The sequence below is a fragment of the Nymphaea colorata genome, chromosome 5 (assembly GCF_008831285.2).
Source record: "Nymphaea colorata isolate Beijing-Zhang1983 chromosome 5, ASM883128v2, whole genome shotgun sequence".
NCBI lineage: Eukaryota > Viridiplantae > Streptophyta > Magnoliopsida > Nymphaeales > Nymphaeaceae > Nymphaea > Nymphaea colorata.
The window spans coordinates 9,756,838-9,770,794 of NC_045142.1; positions in this window are offsets into that span (position 1 = coordinate 9,756,838).

Below are 13,957 nucleotides of genomic sequence, written 5' to 3' on the forward strand. Positions count from 1 at the left end.
CTTCATACAAATTTTTCATGTTGATGCTTTGATTTTCATGGTTTTCTACTAAAGGCCAAGTTTTTTGTCCAGTAAAATGAGCAATGAGGTCATTTGCATTGACCTTGGTTGGGTTCATAAGGAATTGTTTTTTCAATAGATCATTTGGGTCACAAGTTGGGGTAGGGAGGTCTAGTATTTCGATAAATTCATCTAGTAATATTGTCATTTCTTCCTATGGAAACAAAAAAGAGGAGGTCATTGGGTTCCAACGCTCGGTGATTGTATGTACCAAATTTCCATCAACTGACTGCATTCCTCCAGCTGCCACTATCTCTAGCCCACATTCTTCAAAGTAAGAATGAAACATCCGAGAGAAGGTGGGATGCCAAGTCCGATACCATTCGAGAGCCAAAGGTTTAGACTCAAGAGAAATGTAGGTGGACTGTTCGGGACCTTCCCCAAAGAGGATGTGATCATAAAGGGATGTGACACTACGTTGGAAATAATACATCTTGAATGATGACTCTAAAAGAAAGATTGAATTAGTGGAAAACATTGACTAGGTTGACAAAGACAATATGAGGTAGATTTGTGGAATGAGGTTGTAAATCATCACATAATGTTTCACGCACATCAGCATCTATCATGAAATAATTTTCTTTTTTTTTTAGAAAATTGGGTATAGGAACATAATTGAGATAATTTTGTGTCTCGACAATCCGATATCAAGTCATGCTTATATACCTTAGCCAAATGGCTTAGTACGAGCATAGATTCTTTCTTAAGCAACTAAGGGTAGAGTTCATCAACTTCTTCTTGATCACTCGTCGATATACCATAAATTACCATTCATGGTACTAACGAGGGGGCTTTCCTGCCCAAGGTGTGGTGTAGTTGTAAGGCTTAGTCTTGTGCTACCGCCAAAGACCAAGCCTGACAACATGATGACCGGAACAAATAGGTATGAGGAATTTTGAAATACGAGAAATCATATAAAATGAGCTGTCTCTAATGCAATGTTGCCTAAGTTTGAAGATTAAAATAGAAGAGCAAACATGGTTTTCAAACAACTTCTAAATTGAGAAGGGTGGTATGTGATCATAGATATATGTGAACATGATTGATCCTCCTCAATTAGTCCTATCTACAAGAAAACAATCACAATCACTAAACAATGCAATGCCAATGAGGTCAAGGCCAAAATAAGCGACATGCTTTATCATTGGCAATATATGAAATGTTCAAGTTTGTAGAAATGCATCAATTATAATCATAGGCAAACGATGATAGGTACCATCTCGGTCGCCATCTGTTTGCATCCCAAAATTTTCATTGGTTTTGGAGTGCTCCAGAAAAATTGAGTTTTGTTTTGAAATAAGAAAGAAAAGAGACTCGCCCGTCAGTACGAGGTTCGACCGTTCCGGGCGCCTTTACCGGGGGTAATCAACCAAAGGGCTATGTTTATCATTGATGCATTTCGTTTTAACTTAAACATCTTTTTGATTCTATATGCGGTGTAGAAAATATTGAAAGTTTGATATTTCAAACTTTTGAAAAGATTCTTGAAAAGTTGCTTGAAAATGTGAAATGTTTTGAGGAAAAAGTGGAACTAGTAAATATCATTTGAAAAACTTGTGAAATCATTTTGAAATTACTTTAGTGTTCTCTTAAGACTTTAAGTAGGTTTGAGATTTTGCTCTAATTCGGTTACCACCTAACCAGAGCTTCATCCCATCTTGCTTAAGTTCTTTTGGAGAGGTGCTTTTGATCATAAGTGAAATAAAGTGGGTGAGAATGCATGGATGCATTTATCCTATATGATTGAAAGAATGTAAAACATTCCTACCACAACATTCATCTAAAGTCATTCCTACCACAACATACATCTAAGATTTTCTTGTTATAATTATTATATATAAGAAGGAAAAGTTTTTTTTTTTTGAAAAGAGATAGGGATTGTAGACCATCAAGCATGATTCCAATATTGAGTCATTACTTGGTTTGTGGTCTTAATGAAGTTGGTAAATGAAAAGTTCGTGAGAGGAGAATGTTAAAAAGAATACAAGAGATAAAACACTCTTATGAAAAGAAAGAGAGAGAAATAGAGAAAGACATGCATATATGTGTACATACCATCACATATACACATATATGAAAGCTTAAGAGAAAAAGATGTTTCGATTTGAAGAGAAAGAGAGATTTTAGAGGAAAAGAAAAATATCATATGTATATATGAATATGAGAAATTTTATAAGAGAAGATATTTATCTGGGGAATAAATATTTGAAAGAGAAGAAACAGAGCACATGTACATACCTATTCATGCACATATGAAAATTTATAAAATGAAAGAGAAGTGAAAGGGATGATGGTTACATACCTCTAATGAGAAATGACCTAAGGAAGATGAACACCTTCACTTGAAGATCTAAGATGATGCCTCCAAGAGGGTTGTAGCTTGCTCCAAGTTGGAGAGGAAAATGGAGAGTTGAAGAGGGAGAGAGAGAGAGCTCAAGGGAAACTCTAAGTCTTCAAGGGAGAATACACTAGAGTTTCTCCCAAGTGCCAATCTTGCCCAAGAGGGGGGGGGGGGGGAATGAGAGGTATTTATAGAAGATTTTGGAGTCAAAACCCTAAATTTGAATTTTTTGACTCAAAAAGACTAAAATCACCCTCTAAAATGAGGTTTTTGGTCAAAAGGAGGGGCAAATCGGTTTTGTTTATCCAAAAAGACTAAAATTACCCTGTAAAAGGAGGTTTTTGGTCAAAAAAAGGGGCAAATTGGTCTTGTTTACCCAAAAAGACTAAAATTACCCTCTAAAAGGAGATTTTTAGACAAAGGAGGGGCAAATTGGTCGTGTTTACCCAAAAAGACTAAAATCACCCTCTAAAAGGAGGTTTTTGATTAAAAGGAGGGGCAAATCGGTCTTGTTTATCCAAAAAGACTAAAATCACCCTCTAAGAAGAGGTTTTTGGTAAAAAAAAGGGGTAAATTGGTCTTGTTTACCCAAAAAGACTAAAATCACCCTCTAAAAGGAGGTTTTTGATTAAAAGGAGGGGCAAATCGGTCTTGTTTATCCAAAAAGACTAAAATCACCCTCTAAGAAGAGGTTTTTGGTAAAAAAAAAAAGGATAAATTGGTCTTGTTTACCCAAAAAGACTAAAATCACCCTCTAAAAGGAGGTTTTTGGTCAAAAGGAGGGGCAAATCAGTCTTGTTTATCCAAAAAGACTAAAATCACCCTCCAAAAGGGGGTTTTTGTTCAAAAGAATGGGCAAATTGGTCTTGTTTACCCAAAAAGTCTAAAATCACTCTCTAAAAGGAGGTTTTTGGGCAAAAAGAGGGGCAAATTGGTCTTGTTTACTCAAAAAGACTAAAATTACCCTCTAAAAGGAGGTTTTTGGTCAAAAGGAGGGACAAATCAGTCTTGTTTATCCAAAAAGACTAAAATCACCCTCTAGAATGAGGTTTTTGGTCAAAAGATAGGGCAAATTGGTCTTGTTTACCCAAAAAGACTAAAATCACCCTCTAAAAGGAGGTTTTTGATTAAAAGGAGAGGCAAATTGGTCTTGTTTACCAAAAAAGACTAAAATCACCCTCTAAAAGGAGGTTTTTATTTAAAAGAATGGACAAATCGTTCTTAAATGCTTGATTTGGATCTGAACTTGGGTTTCAGATCTAATTTAAATCTGAAAGTTGTATTTTGGATTTCATTTGGATCTAAGAGTTGTATTGTAGATTTGAATCTTGTGCTTAAATTTGTGTTTCGCACTTAGATAAAACATCATAATCTTTTAGAAAAATTTGGGGTGATTACAATGGATATGCAACAATCACAAAAAACTGTTATGTTAAGAATTTTAATATTTAAGAAAGAACACTATAAAACAATGGCCACAACCAAAACTCACATGGTCAAAAGCTTTTCTAGTATGAGAATTCATATGGGAAGGATTAGCAATATGAACCACATTAAAAATCTCTTTTCTCAGCTAAGTTTTGCTTCCTGCCTTATTTTGCTTGTGCCACATTATGGCACTGTTAATGGCAATGATAGAAAATCATGCTGGCAGTGATAATCTGTTATCACCCCAAATTTTTCAAAAAAGGGGTGTATTCCATTTTCACTCAAATCTCAATTATTTCATCTAGAATTAATTCTTGGGCCCTAAGTCAAATCCTAGACCCAAAACAAATTCGAGACTATTCGATTTAGAATGAATTATCAAACCCATGTTTGAACCCAAACACAAAATTCCAATTCAAAACTCAACTTCCAACGCGAGATTGAAATCCAAAATCTAACTATCATATCCAAATTAGATCCAAAACCCAAGTTTAGATCCAAATCAAGCATGTTGAACTCTAAATCTAAAAGCGAGTTCAAAATGACAAACTGGTGCCATGAGCGCCGCACGCACGTGCGCAGACCTTCCATTTGTTTTATGCTTCTCTCTTGTACCAAGATGTGTTTTTGAGCTTAAATCACTTACTAGAACGTGTTAGTGACCAAGTGATCTGAATCTGGATTCAAAACGAGCCCAGACTCATTCAAAACGGAGTCGGCCACCTATTTGTAACAAAAACCTTTTTTACACATTTTAAATAAAAAAATGTTTTATCCTTCTTATATAAACAACTTTTTTTATTCATTTTATTTGATTTTATTTTGTTAATTAAAAAAAATTGTGCATCAATGCGTTGGGGTGGTCCAGCATGCGCGCTAAGACCCCTCCCATTTTTGTGTTAAAACTACCCCTTGGGGCAGTTTTGGCCTGGCTTGGTGGGCATTAGCCCTGCCCATACCTCAAAAGGGTGTTTGCAAAGCTAGACACTTAGTCAAAGCGTATTTAAAAAAAAAAAATTATTCAAAAATACTTAAAATTCGCATGAAAATCTTGTCGAATTAAAAAAAAAATCAAATTTTGAGTTTTTGTTCCAAAACTCCCTATAAATACCCCCTTAGTCCTCCCTCTTAGGCATGAGCTAACCCTTGAGGAACCTCCATTGCTTCTTCATTTGAAATATGGATTTTTTTAGCTTCCTCTTTCCATTTCTCTCTTCTTCCCTTCTTCCTCTTCTCCAACCTTGAGAGCAAGATTCTCCAAGTTCAAACTCTTCAAGGGAGCATGAGGAGACCTCTCAGAGGAATACTTTCATTATCTTGGTTCATATGGGGCAATCCTAAGATCATTCAAAGGAGGAGGCTCATCTATATTTGATGTATTAGTCCTCCATTTTGATTTTCATTTCCTCGTGCAACCTCCCAATGGCCGTGCAAGAAAGCTCTAAAGATTTTCTATCCAGAGTCGAGAGCTACTCTTGAGTGCACTGGAGTATGAGCAAAACAAAATAAATCTCATTTCTTCATTTATTTTCAAGAATATGCTTGTTATATTGCTTTACTCACTGTTTATGCTTGAGATGATTCTTAGGCGTGATATATTAAGTTTCTTTAAGTAATGAGCAAATGCACAACGAGAATGAGTGTTAGGGGTTTGGGATTTTCTCACTTTTATGTTGATTTTTGAAGTTAGGACTTATCCAACCCGGGAAAGCCATTTACAAATATGTACATGTTAAAGTGCATCTTCATGTCATTCTCACGCTTAGTTTCTTTTTTAATTACCCGATTAGAAACCCCAATGAGTACTTTATCATGTTGTTCTCCATTCCATGTATGTTTAATTTTCTTCCATACCCAATGGTGGAAGAAATCGATCTTCTTGTAATAATTGTGGTTTTTCATGTTCACATACAAAAATATTTAGAATCATATTTTCCAAAAGATTTTCAAAAGCAAAAACCTCCTTTAATGAGGCCTTAGAGACTTAGTCTAGGCTCTTGCACGAGTCCAAGTTCCTCTCCGGTAAAAATTAAAGTCGGATATTTTCAAGTTATTTATTGATTTCAATTCTCATGAAGATATATGTGTATGTACATATTATATATGTATACGTTCACATGACTATCTCTCTTTGTCTTTCTCTTTTTATGATTTAACATATTTTTTACAAACTCTCGTATACGTATATATATAAATATATATACAAGTATTTCATTATAAAATCTCTCTCGCTCTTTCTAAAATCTTCTTTTCCCTCTCTATTTGATCTAAACTTCCTCTTTGCAAGCTTTTATATACATATCCATACATATATATATACATATATATGTATATATAAGTATGTACATGCATACAACTCTCTCTCTCTTTTAAATTCTTTGTTTTGTGATTTTCAAAATTTCTTTCTCTCTCTCTTTCCCCATATTCTTCTTGTATTCAAGTTTTTCTTTTCCGATCTTTTAAATATTTTTCTCCCAAGATCTTTTTATTTGTCGATTTCATTAAGACCAAAACTCAACTAGTGACCCAATATTGGAATCATGCTTGATGGCTTACAACCTCATTCTATTTTCAAAAACTTTTTGCTTTTCACAAAAGTACTTATGGCAATTTTATAAATAAAAATGAGAAACTTAAATGCATGTGTTGGTAGGAATGTTCTTAGATGAATGTTATGGTAAAAATGAATGATTTCATTCTAATCATGTAGGATCAATGCATTCACACATTCACATTCACTTGACACCATGAATGATCACAAGCACCTTTCTAAAAGAATTTAAGCAATATGAGATGGAGCTCTGACTAAGTAGTAACCAAATTAGAGCAAGACCTCAAACCTACTTAAAGTCTTAAGAGAACACCAAAGTGATTTCAAAAGGTAATCTTCAAAACTTTCCAAATGATATTTGTAAAGATTTTTCCATTTAAGATTTTTTAAATCAAAATATTTTACAATCTCAAATGATTCTTCAAAAACTTCCTCAAAAATTTGAAATATTAAGTCTTCCATATTTCCTCAAGCATTGCACCACATTTAGAATGAAAAGATGTTTAAGTAAAAATGAAATGTATCAAGTATAAGCATAGCCCTTGGAATGATTACCTCCAGTAAAGGCATAGGGAATGATTGATCCTCGTACCGACTGACGAGTCCCTTTCTCTCTCATTTCAAAACAAAACCTCATTTCTTTGGAGCACTTCAAAAACTAAAAATTTTTTTGGGGATGCAAACATAATCTCATAGCAGTTTAATTGGAAGTGTGCAATTGAAATGAGAAATCATAAATCCCCATCCAAAATAAAAGAAATCAAATCAAAGCTCATCAAAATTTTGGTAGTAAAGCATTGAAGATTATAATGCAATCAAGAAAAATCTAAACATAGAAAAGAAATCTAATGATCACCAAACACCTGGCTAACACCTCAATGGAGCAACAACTATAGAAACAACTATGTAAAGGTTTTTTTTTCTGTAGTAGAAAAATGCCAACCATGTATGAATGATGACAATAACAAAAACACACAAAATTATGTTTTTGCTATGTGAGAATTCGAGGTGGTAGGATTGTCAAATGTGAACCACATTAAAAATCTCTTTTCCTGCCTAATTTTCTTTTCCTTGTTGATTTAGTAGTATCTCATTATAATACAAAAGCATAACACCAGCAGTAATAACCTCATGGCAGCTTGATTATAGGAGTATAATTGGAATGAGAAATCATCGATTTCCATCCAAGAGGAAATAAATTGTACCAAAGCTAGTCAAAATTTTAGAGATAAAGTGCCAAATATTATGACGGTAGCCAAGAATAACCTTAATAGAGAAAGAAATTTGGTGACCACCACACAATTGGCTGACACCTCAATGTATAAGCAACTATTACAGAAATTGTTATGTAAAGATTTCTTGTAACATGAAACTTCATGTACAAATGATGAATCTGACCAAAACTCTCATGATCAAGCTTTTGACGTGTGAGAATTCATGGTGGTAGGATTGTCAAATTTGAACCATGCTAAAATTCCTTTTTCTTGCATGCTAAAACCATGATTATGTGTGTGCATGCTTGAATCATTACTAAAAGAAAGTTATGTTATAGTGATTTGTCAATACCATTGTTTGCAAAATTTCTTAACTTTGCATATAGACCGTGTAAATAAGATCTTTTGTCCATACTCCCTTCAGTTTTCCATGTGCAAGCATCCAAAAGACAAGACCCAACCTATCAATACTGGGTCTGACTATTCTCGTTGCATTTACTAGGGGTAATTAGACCAATGACTAGACCTTATGTTTTAATATCTATTGATTAGATGACGTCCAAATCCTAAGAAAGCAAATGTGCACTGAATTTGAGATCATGCAAATCTTAAAATCTAATTGGACCATGAAAAATGTGACTTGTCAACCCAAAAAACTCAAAATAAACAATGATATTTAAAACTTCTAATTTTACAAAACATAAAGTTTTATTCCGTGTAGAAACATAAATATTTTGATTTATAAATGCCTTGTACTGTTTTAAGCAACTGAAAATTGTTCCCTTAAATTTAAAACAGAATGCGTGTTTGATTTTTAAATAATTTCAAGCAAGTATATATTTCCTAAATAGTTACTACCATGAAATGTGATACATAGATTATGACTAATCATCTTTTATATGTAAACAGTATCCAACTATATATTCTTAACTTCAAAATGATTTCGCGATCAGCTTTTCACCATTTATTTTTGTATGCAGTTAAATATAATAGCTTTTTCTATTTATGTAACCTTTTCCATTCTTCTTCTTCTTCTGGATGGCTGCTCTCTGATAGGCCGAAAAGAGATTGCAAAGTTGCATTACAGAAAGGTAACATTCAGTAGTGCACCGTGACATTGACTACTTTTTCGGCGCTTGCATCTCAGAATGTCAGAAACTCTCTTTCTCTGTGGTTGTGATGAACTGATGTTGATCCTCTTGTAGTCTGCTTCGATATGATAAAATAGATGTTGGCGCTCGTCCTATTCTCATGGAGGAGATGACAGTACTGAAGCGAAGATGCATGAACAAGCTCATGCTGAATTCTTATTAAAATTAGGGTAATCAAGCGCAATCAGTTCGTGTGGCTGGTATTCAACCGGCTCAAATAAACAATTTAGATTCCTATACAGTGTGTAAATATTGATCCAAATTATTGCGCAAGTTGGACAGTCTCCAGGTTTGGATTCTTTGTCGTGCTCAGGCAAGTGCATGCGCAAGAAGGGAGGCACGTAGGTGCAAATGAAGCCTGCCAATTTAATTTCAAGGGAGTGATCATATAATTTCATAATATATTAGATTAAACCTTCTAAAACGTCTATCTGCGCGTCATCCATTATATTTATTATTTATTTTTTGGACGGACCGGCAGATCAGAATGTCCAAAAATGTAGTATTATTGAGATGAATCACTATTTCTCCATGATTGAATTTTATGACTTGATGAGGTATTGATTTTCAAATATATGTGTAAGATCTGAGCTAGATGCATTCAAATTTTATGATTTCCCCCCCCTTTGAATCCTACATTTTTTGACGTAGAATTTGCCCACATATACGGTTGGACTGACTACGAAAAACAACTTAAAAACGATGGCTGGACGGTTGGATGGAAGACAGACGCATATGGACGGTTGGATGAAAGACAGACGCATATAGTGAGCTTTTAATTGAATGAAACTCTATAATAATACCAGTAAGGTTTAAGAAAATCCAGTATATTATCAAGTTTGAAGACTTACAAGCGATGCCGCGGCATGGGAAATATATATATATATATATATATATAAAAAGAAGGGCATACAGAACTTGCCAATTCAGCTTAAAGAACACGTTTATAACTAATCTTAATTTGTTCGTTCATGCATCTGCACATAAATTTTGACGGTGTAACCCGAACAAGCTGTAGCTTAAGTTGGATAACAAAGAAGAAATTGATGACTTAAATTCTATTGCTGATGGATAGCATTCAAAATTATGAAAGACTACTACTCTAGTCTCACACAGCGTCACATTGGCAAGCATCCAGTTGGTACCAAGTGACCAAGCCATGTGGTACTGCCGTCTATTGCACCCCCTGAAGACCGAAGCTGGTTAATTTCTTTGGGTGCTTCAATAGTATATCGTATGGAAGGATGTGATTGTGTACGTGAATTTTATTTTTCTAGGTTGTAAGCGTCTGGTGTTTTTTCCCCCTAATTTTCTTCTTAAACCCACATTTATACGAAACTAACAAATTCATCCCTGCTCTATTGCCAGTGAATTCACCCTAACAAAGTTACTCTTAAAACAAACTTTTCTTTTCAACTTAAACCTTGATAAGCAGCTGAAGATCAACAAACAATGAGGAAAATGGGTTTTATGTAATTATATATATATATATATATCAAATCTCCATAGCCTTGGTGGTTTAAATAATTATTCCTAAGTAAACATTAAAAAATAAAGAATCTAGCGGAACGTTTGATGTGACGAAAAGACTTCAGGAAAATGTATTATCTGCCTTGATAGATGCTACTGCTTAGGTATTTGGGCTTCCCTTGGTATATTTATAATTTTCATATGATCCAAGAGAACAAAATTTGTGACCTCGCATGGTTTATGTTTTTGGATGAGCTAGCTTACCTAATGGGATAGAACAGCATTTTAGCCCCACGTTCAATATAAACGGAGGAGAAGCGTATTTTTCATTTTTTATCTTTATAAAATCTTTTTTTTTTTTTACTTTTTCTCAAATTTTTTTGTTCTATAAGATATTTTTTCATCATTTCAAGTATCAAATAGTTTAGATGATGCTAAAGCCATGTTAAACAAATTATGTTAGAGTATATCAAAATAATTCTTTTTTTAGAAAGAAATTATTTTGATTGGAAAAATCAGGTATGATCTTCAAATTAACATGGTTTTAGTGTAATCAAGGCCCTAAACCTTTGACTGCAATCTTGAGCTAAAAACTTAAAAAGTCCAGAAGTGCAGGTTCAACCTTTTTCAACTCTTCGAAAGTTAGGTCTTGAAGTCATTGCAAATTTTATCTTTTCATTACTATCAAAATTAACGAACTTTTTAACTTTTATCGCTTTCCCAGCCGTTCATGATCCGGCGGACGAAGGGCATCAGAAATTTTGAAAAATCAACACGCCGCCTCTCTCGTTCCTTTGTGCTCACGTGATTTTTTGACCGTTTACCGTTTGATTAAGGCCCAGTATATATGGGGAACGATTAAATCATATCCCACCACAGAATATTACACCAAATTTGTTCAACTTATCTATCAACTATGAAATAAATGTATAATTTAAAAACGAAATTAAGAATTAAAAAATAATTTAATATTCGAAATTGCTTTAAAAATGAAAACCAAAAGCATGAATCCATATAAGTCATGCATCCCACCGGGATCCAGTTAGACAAATATAACTGCAGAAGTCGGTCCAGTGCTCAAGGGCAATTCAGATCTGAATCTGATCCATTTACGATTCTCAACGATCAAATACGTAGCGAGTTGATTTGATTCAGACATTATTCATCTTTCTTATTTAATTCTCTTTTTTTTACATTTAATTCTCCAAAAAAAACTTTTTATTTTAAGATTGGTATTCCATTGAAGAAGGGATTTTCATGAGGATGGTGTGTGTGAAGATAAACATGAGAATATCATTTGGGATGAGAGGCCAATCCGATACACATGCATGGTTTATCTTAATCGGTAAACTCTTATATATATATATATATATATATATATATATATATATATATATATATATATATATATATATATATATATATAAGTCATTCGCTGGTCACAATAAACGCAAGAGTCCTGCTCAATACTCAAGCCTTCTCTGCAACTAAGAGAGAGAGAGAGAGAGAAAGAGAGATCGGATACATTTGCTGGATAGAATTCTAAGTATTAAGAGGATTCTGGTCTTGACTGAACTCTTTGGCAAGCACACGTGAACCACATCGAAGATCAAGATTTGCACTCTATAAATACCAGCACTACAAAGAAGTTTTACAGAATCTCTGCTATCTTGATCCTGAGATCGAAAGTGAGTAGAGAGACAGAGGCAAGGGATGCCCACAGAGGCGTTGGCCATGGCTGGGGCTGATTGGATGGAGTATAGTGCCGCTTTGTCGTCGGAGGAGCAGGAGGGTGCTGCTGATAAGGAGATGGTACCAACATCTCTGTTGGGGGAAAGCTTGGACGTCAGCGAGGTCACTTCCAGGATCGAGAGATCGAATCTTGAAGAAGATGTGGAGAAGACGAAGCAGTTGCTGAAGCTGTGGGCAAAGGCTGTTGCTTGCTCTTTGAAGAAGACTATGGTGCATGGCCACTGCCAAGACGCATACGGCGGCTCACTTGTCAAACAACGACGCCATGGAGGTTAGTTAGCGAGCTCTGCAGATGGCTCGTGTATGTTTCACCTGAGGGCTAACACAATGGAGACGTGGAGATAGAGAGAGGGAGAGAGATTTTTTAACTGGATTTGTTTCTTTTGTTGATTTTACTAATTCGATTTCTTTAATATTTTGTCGTGATCCTTCAATTTTGACATGTTATAAGGCTAATAACATTGATGAAAAAACAATTGATCTCAATGAAAGATTGTTTCGATCGATCGCCATCCCTTGATATCTCTAAGTTCAATGAGGAGATCATGAGTTCAACACTTGAATCATATATTTTTCAGCTAAAATCCATACTAAGTATTAACATTCATATGTGGTCGTAGTTAACGCTTCAATATATATAACACTTCGATACCTGAGAGTCCATTACTATCGAAATAATCGACAGCAGTGCGAAGTTCTTATTCTAGATTCAATCTCTTCCACCTCCTTCAAATTCCTTGAGATTTGGTTTTCTTGTTGAACAGTTGTGCAATCTCCAGCATTGATTTGGCCGTCATGCATGTCATGAACGCAAAATCAAGCCCATGATTATGAAAACTATATCTTCCTAGATACCCTTAGTTAATTACCACTTCGTTATTAAATTCACCTCATAATTGATTCACTGCCTATAAAACCTACGTAAAAATGTTGCATAAAGGAACAAATTATTGCATTATGAACTTGTTATATGCACGTGCATAATACGGATCGACGTCGATTTCAATCGTTCAAATATTTAAAAATAAGTTAATTAATTAAAATTTAATTAGAAATTGGATTTGGTTCCGCGTGTGTGTATATATATATATATATATACATACGGCGACATGTAATTGGACTCGATTGATTTTAGATTAGGATTCACAGGAACATACGATTGGGTAATATTGGACAACTTAAATCTATATTCCAGGTTTCCGTTTCAGTGTTAATAATCGCTATATTCGGACGTCGATGCAGACACAATTGCCCGCAAGTAAGATTTCAATTGACTGGCCATGGTTTGTGATGAGATGCAAACATATATGACAGTTTTTTCTTCACTGGATGCAGTAGGAGAGAGTGCATTCAATTATCTGCAGACCCTATGGAGATAAGGTGTGGGTGGAAGCTTCCGCCTTTTGTCGGGCAGTGGGAAACCCCCTCACCTGAAAATGGATTTGACACATCACCACATTAGTTCTGTTAAATGCATAAGCCTTGAAACCATAGAATCTTTGTAACGCCTAAGAAGCACAGTGAGATCTAAGTATACTCCTAGGCTCATTGTCACAAAAAAAAAACACGTTTTATTAAAAAAAAACATGAGAAAAACTTCAAAAAAAGGGTCAGCTGAAAAAAAGGGGGAAAATGTATTTTTTTTAAGACGTCAAAATTAAAAAAAAAAAGAATAAACCACGTTTTATTCTTTTTATTTATATTTTTCACATTTTTAATTTTTTTTTCCCTTTTCAATTTTTCCCTTTTTCCCTTTTTATATTTTTTATTACCAGATTTTTTATTTTACATCTTATTTAGTTTGTTGGCTTTTCAAAAATTTATCGAGATTTTCCCAAAAAAACAACTTTGTCATACTGTACCTAAGAAAAACATGGTCATTTTATACCCAAAAACTGTATTTGTGACAATGCTCCTACCTGTGCTGTTTGCACCTACTCTTCTTACCACCAGTGATGGTATTAATGTGAGTATTAAGTTGGATATTTTT